Genomic DNA, 13497 nt, shown 5'->3' with positions numbered 1-13497 from the left:
CCCTTAGTTATTCCCCCTGCCCCAAACCAAGAGGATTCTCCTCTTTTTAGCTTTACCTCTACCTTTGCCTTTTTAGCTCTCCCCCCGCGCATTGGATTGGCTACATCGTGATGCGAGGAAAAAGGCGCTTTAGAGAAACGATGGCGTTTGATTCCAGCAAGCGTAGATCTACACCTGCGATCGGCTTAGGGAGACGTCAGCGGTGCTGCCGCCGCCCCGGGCCAGGGCAGTTACATCTCAGTGTGCTGCCAGGTAGATATTTCAAAATCTGTCACAAAAATAGTACTGGAAGAGATCAAAATAACGGCTACAGAACTGAAACAACTACTAAAAGCAAAATATACAAAACCCCCAAACCATTTAATAATTCAGATAGAAAACACTCCTTGTATCTTACAAAAATACTACCCGGATCTAAAGATTACTAAGAAATATGTATAAAAGAAGCAAAATATATCCTTCAGCACAAATTAAACGTGGCTAAGCAAACGTTTGCATTTTTTAAGGCAGGGAGGTGCCTGTGACCCCACAAGCCTCCCGCTGTTGCTGCCCCCCAACCCTGTGCTTTGGTAGCTGTTAAATTGTTCACCAAAGCCTGAGTGCATTTATTTTTAAACAAATTAAACCACAAAAAGGTACAATTTGTGGTGGTGACTATACCCGGCTGAGCCTCCTGTTGCTCAGAGGACACTTCGGCAGCTGCGCATATCAGAGGAGGTGTTTTATTTTGTTAAAATTTAAGTTAATATTTGTGGTTTAGTGACATTTAACCCCCTTCAATCTATTTCTCAGAACCTTCCCTTTTTTCTCCTGACAGGAGCTGCCAAAGGTCTGGACCTTCCCACTAGAAACAGCAGTCAGCTACAAGTCCAGATGCTGCCGTGGCATCTAAAGGACATAAGGCAACCTGTTGTTTGTCATTTGGTTTGCTTAAAATTACCTAATGTTAAGCTAAAAAAAAAATAAAATAGAATATATATTTATATGTATATATACATTACTCCTTCACCATGCCCGCAGGTGGGGTCTTCCTAAATTTGTCACACAGGCAAAGCATTTTGTTCAACAGTTAGGGAAGGCTTTACTGTAAATTTTTTTTTTAAATATATAATGCAGGTTTTTTGGGGGAGGAATCGGTAGAAGCCGTCAGTCCTAGAAAGATGCAATAACTGTACAGAGCGTCCGTCCGTCCCGTCCGTCCCAGGTTGTATCCAACACAAAACCCCTGGTTCAGTGGGATACCCAGCACAGCGCCCTAACGCCCAAGTCCTGCTCATTAACCCCTCATTTCCCTCCACCTTCACCCTTCGCAGGTGGCTACAAGAAACACTAATTGGCATATTCCTAAGAGAATTAATTGTCTAAACATGCCCAGCACAACCCCAAAGCAGGGCCCTAAGGCGTCTCCAAAGGGTGGCGAGAGAAGCAAGGTGATTTCAGCATGTTTCAGCTCTCTGGGTAGGAATCAACTACTGCAATTAAATATTGGGGGGGGGGGGGGGGGGGGGGCTGCAAATAAAAAACCAAGTCGAGGAGCTGCTTAAAGCCATCAGCTTGTTTCGCTGGGCACCGCAGCACCTGGATTTACCCAGGCACTAAGGGACAGCCAAACACAGCTGACCTGAAGGTAACGTCATCTTTTTTTTACCAGTATAAAATAAAATTACTAAATCCAATTAAACTCACTTCGGTGTCGGTCGACACCCTGGAACACGGAACTTTGCCCTGTGTCAGAGGCATTTCTGCGCTGCTTTTATCGGCACCTGCGCTGGCAGGATTCGGCCGGGAACTCCCCAGCTCAGTATTTGAGCTGGCTGGGGGACCAACGGGATGTTAGCTGCGATGAGTTCTGCGGAAGCAGACACGCTAGAGCGGTCTTCGTTTAGCAACCCCGACGATTTAAGGTTGAATCATTAACAATAACCCATTCCACTCTTTAACGAAACCCCTCTCTGCTGCTTGCCCACCGCAGGGGTAAAGGAGATGGTGGTTCGAGCTTCATTAACGAGATTCCAGGCGGGACAACGATGCTGAGCGCTGGGGCGTTATCCTGCAGCTCTGCTCCCGAAGCCGGAACAGGACGAGGAAGCACGGAAAGGACGAGGGCAAGCTTCTAGGCGTCAGGCGACCTTTGTTCGTCTCTCAGGAGCTTTTTTCAGGTCGGGTGACATAAAATAAGGCTTTTCGGCCGAACCGTCGTTACGCTCCAGGTCTTCCACTGCAAAGAGAACCCCCCCCCAGCCCGCACAGCAGTTGCGGGGGGGGACAGACACACAGGTTGGGTGGCAGGAAGTCAAAGCAGATGCAGCAAGGAGCCTAAAGGCAGCGAGATGCCCGAGGAGCAGCCTTCCTGCTCGTCTAATAATCATCTTTGACCGAAAATTAAAAGTCTTTCGGCTCATCGCGGGTAGGGGGTATTTTGTCCCTGTGTCACAGCTAAATACCCCTAGCTGTACAAACCACCGCAGCAGCAGCACCTTTCCATTTTACCGGGGACCATCACGCTCTGGAAACAGGCCGCTATTATTTAGAAGAAAGCAGAGCTTTTGGGTGGTGGGTTTTTTTTTTTTTTTCCAGGGGGGGGGGCAGGGGGAAAGTTTAACAGTGCCATAGGAAAAGCGGTTCTCCTCGGCGCGCACTCGAGCTCTGCCAGCCTGGAGCGCGGGTTCCCCTCCTCTTACGGAGCCAGGTCAGCGCTGCTCTCCCTGCTATTTGTGCAGCCGAAATGGCTCAGACGCGAGCGCAAAGCAATTTCGCCTCGGTATTCGCTTTGGCGCTGCTCGCCGGGTGCGCGACGCCCTTGTCAACACGCCATGCATACATAATCGTTAGGTTGTATTCCCAGCACCGACACGCTGCTCGGCCTCTCGCTGTTCAAAGCCAAAGCAGCTGCTGCGCCAGCAAGATGTGGTAGGAAAATCACAGCCACCAAAAAAACCCACCAAAACCAAACAAACCCACAAAGCACCAGCTTCAGAGTTGACTGAAAGCGCCTTGGGATATTTTGAGAGGGATTTCAGTGTTTCTCTGTAATGAAAATACAAGCGTTAACACTACAGCTTTGTCCCTAGAGGGCACGACTCGAAGACGGGCCTCTCTGTCTGCACGAGGATTTGTAATAGGAGATCTGGCCACAGCTACCCGGGCTGTGTGCCGCCAGAATGGCATTTTTTTAAAATCTTGATCGTTTCTGGACTATCAAGAGGAGAGAAAACAAGGTGAGGATCCAGCCTGTGTTTGGCTGCCCATTTCTTTAGGGGCCGTAACCCTCACCAGCTGCCTCCCAATCAAAACTTATGATTTTTTGGTCTGATTTCTCTAGCTGTAGAGATGCCGCAATACGTTCCCGGTGTCACCACCCGCCAGCGCAACGCACTATCTCCCCGCAGCCTTCCAGCCCGTCAGAGGTGCTCACACCGCTCCTCCAGACATCGCCTTCCCTTGACGGTCCCTCGGCAATTCAGAGTTGCCGTAGCCGGCTTGGGGACTCGCCTTCCACGCAGGCTCCATCTTCCTTCCCGCAACCACCCCAGCCTGCAGGTCTTGGCAAGCGTCTCCACCTACACTCTGCGTTAGCGTGGAAAAGTCTTTGCAGCCCCCCAGCTCCTCCGCCCCGTAGGAGCCCGGACCAGGCAGAAGCCAAACCATCAACTCAACCACCTTCAGGGCGGGGAAAAAGCAGAGGCCCATCAGGCAGCTCCCAGGACGAGCCACCACCTCCCTGCAGCCATTAAACCTCTGTGCAACCAGCAAGAGAAACCATTTAAATGAGGGATGCTGCCAGTTAAAGCCTCTGAGTTTTTAAACGGCTTGCAACCGGCGACGGCTCTTTTCGGCTTCCCTAAACCGATGAGCGCGAGGAAATGGAGTTTTTGGCTGTGAAAAGGGCAAGCTCTGTTTTGTGAGGAAGGCCCGGCTGATGCAACAGACTTAAAAGCAAAAGATCTGCAATCTCACAAAGAAGTCTTTTTAAGTGCGCCAACCCGGTTTTGCATAGAAAGAGTGGGCGAGGAAAGAGGCTCGTTGCTCTTTGCTGGGGGCAGAACAAAGAGGAAAGCGCGGAGAGACCAGTTTTCAGGCTGTCGAACCCACTCAGCCCGTCCTACAAACCACTGCCCTGCAACACGAGGTACCTCCTGTGAGCAGAGGGGCTCTCCCATCCTTTTCACAGCTGGCGGTTAGGAACAAAGATCTCCGCTTCAACGCGAAACACAACTATATATCGGCACCCGTGCGTGTCCAGCCGGTCCCCAGCCGCTCGCCGGAGCGGAGCGCTCCTCGCCAGGCGCTACGGGACACGTGGGACCCCAGATTAACTCTAGGTGACACTCTAGGTTTGTTCTCTCGATACAAGAATATTCATTATTGGGCAGGAAGGTAGATTTGATACAGCATCGGGCACTGAGGAATCGGCACCCCCTCTACCCTCAAGGCTTTGAAGGACATCCAGGGGAAAGACTTGCACCGTGGCTGCCACCCGCAGGCTTAGGAGAACGCTGCTTGGGTTGGGGGGCCGAGAGCATCCTGCAGCCCCCCCCAGGCACGCAGCCTTCCTCCCAGGGCCAGCCCCTAGCCTTGGCTATCGGCGCTTTTGGAAGGCTCTAGGTTCCCCTTCAGCAGGATCTCACTCAGCTCGGGGGACATGTAGTAAGGCCTCTCGGGAGATCCATCGTTCCTCTCCAGATCTTCACCTTTTCACAACCCCAGGAAGAAGCGGCCGTGATGGGGAAGAGTGAAAAATAGCAGTGAAAAAGAGCCAGGGAGAGGCAGGGCAGAGATGAAGGACGGAGAACATGTGAAGAGAGACACGAGGGTGAGAGGGGAAGGAAAAAAAAAAAAAAAAAAAGAGGGAAAAAAAAAAAAGGAAAATTGAAGTTAGTTGCAGTTAGGTTCCACCAAGACCAAAGCACCAAAACAGAAAGATCAAGAGAGACCGCAGGAGACCCAAGGACAGGCTCTGGGTTTCCACTGCTAGCAGGCAGGGGGGAAGCAGATGCTCGTAAGAACGCAGGTAGGAGTCGGTAAAGGAAAAAGCGGGAGAAAAACCACACAGAGAGGCCACGGGAATTTGGAGCAAACCCCAAATCTGGACAACTCTGGGGTTCAGCCCCAAAGGGAGGGAGGTTTTACTACCACGAACTCCTGCCCAGCGGAAGACAGACACTCCGAGCCGGACACTTACAGAAGCAGAGGAAGAGGGTGTCCACACACATGCCGTACACGCTGAAGAACCCGTGGGCAATGAGGTAGGAGCCCACGATCACCGTCTGAAAGAGAAATTGTGTGGTCATGCCACGACCTGACATCTTGCAAAGACCACAAAACCCCGATCCCTTATCCGGGAGGAGGAAACCTGCTGAATCCCCTGAATTCCCCAAGGAAAGGAGGAGAAGCGAACAGGGCAGGACTGTTCAGACCAGCCCGCTTCAGGACAAAAGGCCTCAGCGACGACGGTGGATGGAGGCCAATCTGGGCAGCACGGGAAGGGCGAGACGCCTCTTCGTGGCTGGCTGAAACAAAGGGCTTATTTCGACGGGGACAGAGAAAACACCTTCAACAAAGAAGGTCCTTCAGAAGCAGTGAGCGGAGGGGTGTTTTAAGGCATTTGTGTTAAGAATCTCTTTCCATCGCTTCTAAATTCCCCAAAAAGACGAGAAAGGGCTCACCAGAATAGGGACCCAGTAGTAATTTAGGGGGCGCTGTGTCTTGGACGAGCTTTATCCGCTGGGTGAAAAAAGAAGGCAAGGATTCCTGGAAAACAAACGATGAAAATCGCTGTGGGATGCCGGGCAGAAGAGACAGCAAACAGGTGGTGGGAAGGAGATGTAAAACAGGAGGGAAAGGAACGTCTCACGGGAGGGGTGAAGATAGCGGAGGTTTCGGGAAGGCGTAACTGGCTATGAAAGCCTAGAGCAGCCATACAGCCCGAGGATAAACTTCCACTCCCCAGCACTTACCGACGCTTCCCACGATGAGGAGTTTACCAAAAGAAGAGGAAATCCGTGACTTTATCTAAAACTGCCCCCTGGAAACAAGAGAGAGATGAGCATCCGCTCCCCACCCCAAATTCAGAAGGAAGCATGGGAGGAGGTGGCCAATGTGCACACCCGTTGCAAACATGGCATAAAACGCCGTGAAAGCCTGAAAACAAGGCAGGCAGATCAGGGTTGATCTTTGGCAGCGAGAAGGACTTGGAAATAACCAAGCCTGCTGTCCAGAGCAGAGCCCTTGCACCCACCAGGATCTCACCTAATGATGTTCCTCATCAGCAGGAAGAATGCGTTCCTGGCAGAGGTGCAGAAATTGGTGCCATAGACGGCGATCTAGGGTGGGTCCCGGAAAAAAGAGGCAGAGAAGAGAGAAATGGAGCCGCACTGAATTTACCACTAAGAAGAGGGTGCAATTAATCCCATCTTTGAGTAAAACTCGGATAAATCCCACCCTGGAAGTGCGTTTGTCATCCACTGACAGGCCAGGCATCGCAGACACCGAGAGCTAAATCTCCACACCCCGGTGTCTCTGAGAAGGTCCCTCCCAAAGTCAAAGCAACACGGCTGAAGTCAAGGCTTTCCAGTGAAACAGCTGGGAAATGCTGAAAAGCCTCATTTACCCATGACGTTGGGAGACACGGTTCTCAACAGCCACCGAAAGAAATCGCCAAGAGTCCTGAGATGACCCCACTGTAGTCATGACCCTTTGGGCGTTAATGTTGGGAGACTCTTACCATGATGTATGCGTTTCTATTGAGGAATTTGATGAATTTTTCCAGGCACCAGAAGCAGCACTTCAGGCAGCTCAGGAGGAACTTGGCAAACTTATTATCTGCAGCTGGAGAAATGCCACGGGAGAGCATTTCAGCTCAGTGAGCAGCCAAACCGAGACACGCCTTTCCTCACAGAAGCAACTTCAAGGTCCCAACGAGACGTCCCACTGCCCCGTCACAGGCTCCCCCCACCTCTACGCCCTCTTTTCAGCCTCCCTGGGAGGCCAACACTGCTGCAGACAGCGGGATGAGCCTTGCATGCTCTTCCCACGCTTCTGCTCGCTGTTTACATTTCACGATCGATAGAGTCACACGGCCAGACACAGACTTCCCTGGAACCCGTACAGACACCCAGGACTGGTTGACTTAGCGCGGCAGCCGTGGCACATCCCTCGCCTCCTGCCCTGTGAAACATCTCTTGGGGAAAGAGAGATGGCTATGGGATCCCAAAAGGAAAATCTCGATTCTCTACCGAAATACTGAAATTATTCCCCTGGATGTTAGCCCCGAGCTCTGGCACCAAGGAAAGCAGAAGCAGCCAACCTAATTCATCTACTCATTTGCCATTCCAGCTTCGCTACCTTTTAACCTGTGGTCCAGATACTCCAGTGTGACCCTGATGACTTGGACGATGGCGAGGATCAGAGAGCCAAAGGCAAGCGAGCCGGTGTGGTACCTGGGAAAGATTGCTCCGGTTAGAAGGGGACAACCTCAAGAAGCTCGCAAGTCCTCCTCAAGAGGGACATACCGGAGCGCACGGCCGAAGGCGGAGAAGAGGGGGAAGGCGGGCATGTCGTCGGGTTTCTTGAAGGCCCAGTAGTACGACGCGAAGGCCCCTGCCAGCGTCACCTGGCCCAGTGCGATCACGAAGTTGGCGAGCCAGAAGAACATGAAGACATTGAAGAACTGAAGGATGATGAGATACTTGTGGTACGCCGTCTCGCCCCCGTAGAATGCGAAAGAGGCACTGGGGGCGGTCAGGGCACAGCTTGGTGACGTTGCTCGGTGTTGAAGGTCTAGAGAGGACAGCAGAGGCTCATGCACTGCAGTGGCCGGAGACGTGCCACAGGGCGGACCGATGGCATCTTTTGGTCAACCCAAAGCAATCTCGACTTTCAGAAGACATTATCCTGCTTAATTTTTCAGTAGCATTTGCTCCAGACCGAAAAGTCAGCTTTGTGCACACAACAGCTTGAAGAAAAATAACGACATGACGTAAACGAGTTCAGAAAGGCGGAATTTCACTTGGAAGAGCTTGCAGGCTCGAATAGCCACCAGAATGTTTTTCACGTAATAAACAATCTTATCTCTGACAGATTAAGCATAGCATGCATATGAGTTTCCCAACGCCCTCACCTCCGGCTTGCAGGTCTGCCCGGAAAACTGGCACGCAGACTCGTTAAAAAACCTTATAGATCGCCTCGTTGGAGGTGGAGAGGAAACTGCAGAGCAACGGTTAAGGAGAGATACGCTTTTGCAAACCCCAAACCCTAATCCTAACTCAGTTTTGCTCTCACCAGCCTCCTGCAATTGCTTTTCTATGCCAGGTTTGTTTTAAGTTAAACTTAGAGACTTAAGCCGGCTTTTGCAAACGGATGTGTCACTAATCCTGTGAGATGTTCAGCGGCCTGGAAGACCTTTGACATCTGAGCAGCTTCCTTCCTGGGGAGCAGAGGCGCAGGGAAGGGAAGAGGAGGAGGAAAGGATACACGGCGGTGCTGGCCCAGTAGGCGATGCAGAGACACAGCAGAAGAAGGTGCACAATGGGAACAGCAGCGACATCATGATGTGACCGACAGCTCTGCCGAGAAGATGGTTAAGACCCAGTCAGAATCCTCGTGGCAATGGGAGGACCTCAGTGGCCGGAGCCCAGCCGTCCCCGAGTCCTCCCACCGCGACGGGTGACAACGGCCACCTCTGCCTGGGGACGGGGGACACCCGGACCTGCTCGCCTCCTTGATGAGCGCGATGGCAATGAGGATCCTCTTGCGGAGGAAGATGAGCAGCAGTATGATCACCACCTCCACGATGCACAGGATGATCACTGGGAGGAGAAGGGGAGCCCAGGTAGCGAGGGCACGGACGGTGCCCAATGGCCACCTTTGCCTTGCCAAGCAAATCCGTCACGGCACCGAACACTCCTCAGGGGACATCCACACCCGGGTTCACGTGGAAAAGCAGCACCCACCCCGTGGCCGGTCATCCCAGCCATAAGCTCAGGCCCGTAGCAGAGGTGGCATCAAGAAAGCCACCTTCCTTAGCCCAGCTCTTTGCAAAGGGCCATGAAGAGACTGAGAAGACCCCAAATCTCCGTGCTCTCCCCTTCCCAAGCCCTGTCCCTCAAAGGGACCGGGGCTGGGGCACATCCACCGTGTCCCATCCCGCATCCAGAGGAGGACGGAGACTTACTGAACGCCAGCCACGTCTGCCGCAGGTGGAGGTAGACGCGTAGGTCTGTCTGAAATCCCAGGTCCTTCAGGGAGACATCAGAACCCGCTTCCCCTTTTAGTTTTGCATATTCCATGTAACAGTGGAAGATTCCTGCGGTGAAAAGAGAAAAATTGTCATATTTACACTGAAAAGCAGAGAGTGAGATGCCGGCAGGCTCTGCTCAACCCCACCGATGCCGATGTTCGGATAGAAGACACCTGGAAGGATGCTGTGTACGAACTTCCTTCGTGCAAAGCCCACTTAAAATAGGGAAAGAAAATGGGAAAGCCAGGGAGAAGGTCCCGATCACCCGCTCACCGTAGCCCAGCACCAGGATCACCATCACGATCATCACCCAGACCATGATCCCGGCCAGGAAGCGGAGCAGGACAATGAAGATGAAGCTGGCCACCATCGCAATCACGAGGCCTCTGCGGGAGGAAGGCAGCAACGCGTCAAAAAACCAGGCGATGCCACCCCTCCCCACCGCTTTCCTCCATCAGTCAGCTTGTCCTTTCTCCTTCCTCAAGCTTTAATGATGGGGCAGCCTTAAAAATGGGAATCGTTGATGGCGGAGGGGACGGAGCGCGAGCAGGATCCCAGTAAAGTTGCTCCAAAACACCCTCTGGCATCTCTTGTTTTGTCTGAATGGAAATTATGCAAAGGCCAGGGGAAAAAAAAAAAAAAAAAAAAAATCGGTAATTCATGAGCTTCGCCTCATGCTTGAGCATGGCACCAAGCCCGCGGCCGGCATGGCAGAGCATCGGCCCTCGTGGGCTCCGGTCCAGCTGCCCACGGGAAGGGATGGCCGTAAAGCGTAGCCCGGCCCCTGCTCACATTATTATCCAGTACCAGGAAACCGTGTAATCTTCAAAGATCTTCATAGCCAGTTGTCTGGTTTCCAGGACCACGTTTGCTTTCCTGCAACACAAAAATAAAATGCGAATGAAGCGGAAGCCGGGGGAACGAAGCGGAGGAGCATCAGCCTGGGCTCAGCCCCAGCGAGGCTCTGCCCGCGCCCGCTGCCTGTACTCGCGCTGCCTCAATGGCCCCTTGTCCTCCCTGCCAAACGGCCCTCTGCCAGACTCCCTGAAAACACGAAATTCAACAAGACCGAGGATGATTTCCCGGCACTGTTTTGCTTCAAGCTGACCCCGCTGCTTTCCCTTCATCCTCCCTTCCAGCTGCCATTTCAAACACGGGATATGAGTTTTGGTGGAGGATTTTGTGCAAACACAGGACCAGGGCTCCGTGACGGGGCTTTCAAGGCTCTTCTGCAATATAAATCGCTAAACAAATGTGGTGCAGAAGTGCCGGCAGAAAAACCACTCGATTCTCTTCCAGGTGAGGCAGCAATAACAAAGCAGCTCGTTAAGAGTCTCCCCCAGGTACGGTTGCATCCCCGCCACGTTGCCGTCATCACCACACGTGCTCGCTCTGGGACCGCCCCGGCAAAGATGGAGGTGACCGGCGAACCACGGCACCTGCCCGGCGTGAAGGCTGCGAGGACTCACTTGGCCCCTTCCAGAAGCTCCGTGACGTTCCTCCGGCGCCCGCGGCCGTCGTCGTAAGTGGTCTCGTTACCGACCATGATGACGCCCTTCTTGGCCCGGATGGCCGGGAAGCATCGCCGCGCCACTGGGTGAGAGGAGGGGAAAACTCAGCGTCGCAAACCTCAGCGGGGGAAACGAGCCAAAACCCCCTCCCCGTGGTCACAAACCTACACTGGATGCCCAGAAACCCCAAACAGGAGCCCGACCCCCCAGAAAATCCCAACAGCCAGCCTGCAAAGCGCCCGCTTCCCCTGACCGCGACGAAAGCGACGGGGCTTGTTAATCGGCTCATCGCAGCTCGTTAGCCTCCGGACGTACGTGGGGTGCTGGGGATAATCATGGCTGGGCACTCTTTGTCCTTCAGCACCTCAATGGGAGCCTGGATGGGGACAGACAAGCTGGACATTAACGCTCTGGGCAGGAATTACTGCGCCAGGGAACGCCGGCATCGCCGGGGCCAGCGGGGAATGCCGACACCAAACCCACCTTCTGCAGGTTTTTGAACTCGGGGACGCAGAATTGCCGGTAGTACTCCAGCTCGCTGGGGTGCGGGAGCCGTAGGCGCTCAGGTACGTCTGGTACCGGTCCGGGCATTTGCTGACGCAGATCTAGATGGGAGGAGAGGACACGGAGTGGGGGGGCTGTACATGAAGGCAGGAGCCCTCCACGGGGACGCCGCAAACTGGAGCTTCCCCGAGGAGAAGCACGGCATCGGGGAGCCGCGCCTGGCGCAGCACCTCGAAGCCAGGATTGGTACCTGCGTGGTCGGGCACTGAAAACTCCAGCAGCACCAGCGGGCTGGCACACTTCACGATGTCGAAGTAAAAGAGGAAAGGTTTCTTCCTGCCAAGCAAACCAGGCAGAAAAAAAAAAAAAATCCGGTTTGGGGAACCGCCTGCCCTGGGGAGAAGCGATGGGAAGCACCGCATCCCTCCGCTGCTCGGAAGGGGGATGGAGGACCCCAAAAAACCCCAACCCCCCAAAAAAACCAGGAGCTGCAAGCTGCTACGATGCTTTTCTGCACCTCCCAGGAGCGGGCAGGGTCTCCGCCGCTCCCTGCAGCCAGAGGAGAGAGCAGGCAGCACGGGCAGGGCCAGCGGCCCGTCCGGCGCCGCGGGGTGCAACACCCCAAGGTTACGGTCTCTCCGGCGACGCCAAGGCGGCGGCGCGAGATGGGCGCGAGCCGGGGCACGTACTCGTTGGGGGTTCCCTGTTGCCCGCAGAACTGCCCGCGACTGTCGGTCGGGTAGATCACCTTCCGGGGGGTCCCCGTGGGTCCAGGCTGAGGAGGGGGAAGCAGAACAACGTGGCTGTGGTTACCCCCGCAGCCCCCGCTCCCTTATTTCCCCCAACCCGTCCCCATCGGGATGAGCAGGAGGACGCGACGCCCTCGGCGCAGGGTTTTGCCGGCCCAGACGGCCACAAGCCGACTCTTCCCTATTGCCGAAAACTTGCCAACGCAGCAAAAACCGGCACAGACCCTCCCGGTACTCACCCACGACACCCACCACCACGTAGCCCACGATGGCGATGACCAGCAGGACGCAGCAGATAATGTCCGTGCAGCCCCTGCCAGCGGGAAGAGGAGCGTTGGGGACACGGGATGGGCCACGGCACCGCCGAAAACCGGCACCTCCCGAGAGGCTTCCCTTACCTGTCGTAAATGGGACCTTTGAAAGTCGGGTCATATTTCTGCGGGTCCCTGCAGAGACAATGAAGGAACGGAAAACCAATTTGGGGGATGGCTGGGATGGGAGGAAGGGGCTCCTCATCCTCCTCTCGCCACCACACACAAAAAGAGAAGCAGAGGGAGCATAACGCTTTAACCAAAAGCCTCAGGATAAGCAGAATCGGGAGGGAAATAATCTCCAGATGCCATTTCCCTCCGTTCGTGCCTCTGCTGTCCAGGCGTGGAAACAATTATTCCCTTGGAAAACTCGTTTCCACGCGGTTCTCTCCAAAAACGTTTCCCTGTGTCTGCCCAAGATACCCAAAATCCCTCGGAAGCACCGAAGAGCCGCGGAGGCAGAGCGGGGCTGGGAGCCGCAATGTCAGTGGCGGGGGGGACCCGGCGGGTTTCGGGTGCCGCAGAACCCCGGCACGGCCGGAGCAGCACGGGCAGCCGACGCCGCGGCTCGCCGGAGGGACCTGCCTTGGTCCCACGACGGCGCTGGGCTCCTGCCCGGCGGATACGGCACGATCCTTTTTCCCCTCTTTTATTTTTAGGGTGGGAATTCAGCCAGCGAAGGCAGCGCAGCCGTGGGAACAGGCCGGTGCCAGGAACACGGCGGCTTTGAGGTGCTTTTGGGGGTGCTCGGAGCAGCCCCAGGGCAGGGACGCATCTGCTTCAAGATATTTTTGGGGGTGCTTGGAGAAACCCCATGCCGAGAACACGGCTGCTTTGGGGGTGCCTTTTGGGGCGGCTCAGAGCAGCCTCACGCTGGACATATGCCTGCTTCTACGCAGTTTTGGGGGTGCTTGGAGTAACCCCATGCCGGGGACATGTTTGCTTTGAGGCATTTGTGGGGGTGCTCAGAGCAACGCCATGGCAGGGACACGGCTGCTTTGGGGGTGCCTTTTGGGGGGGGGCTCAGAGCAGCCCCAAGCCGGGGACACATTTGATTCAGGGTATTTGGGGGGCTCTGGGAGCTTGCTCCCCACAGAGCGTCCTGCTCCCAGCCCCGGCGGATCCCTAATCTCCACGGAGCAGCCGAGCCCCCGCCCCAGCCCTTTCCAAGAACCTACACCCCA

At 54.6% G+C, this 13497-nt stretch overlaps 1 pseudogene; it reads right to left on the bottom strand.

Annotated features, from left to right (window-relative positions):
* Positions 1–4335: 4335 nt before the first annotated feature.
* LOC115347949 overlaps positions 4336–13497 on the bottom strand; it is a 67344-nt pseudogene continuing 58182 nt past the window's right edge.

This window comes from Aquila chrysaetos, chromosome 11, assembly GCF_900496995.4.
Source record: "Aquila chrysaetos chrysaetos chromosome 11, bAquChr1.4, whole genome shotgun sequence".
NCBI classification, from domain to species: domain Eukaryota; kingdom Metazoa; phylum Chordata; class Aves; order Accipitriformes; family Accipitridae; genus Aquila; species Aquila chrysaetos.
The sequence above is the reverse complement of the archived record's forward strand: the minus strand, read 5'-3'. Positions and strand labels throughout refer to the sequence as shown.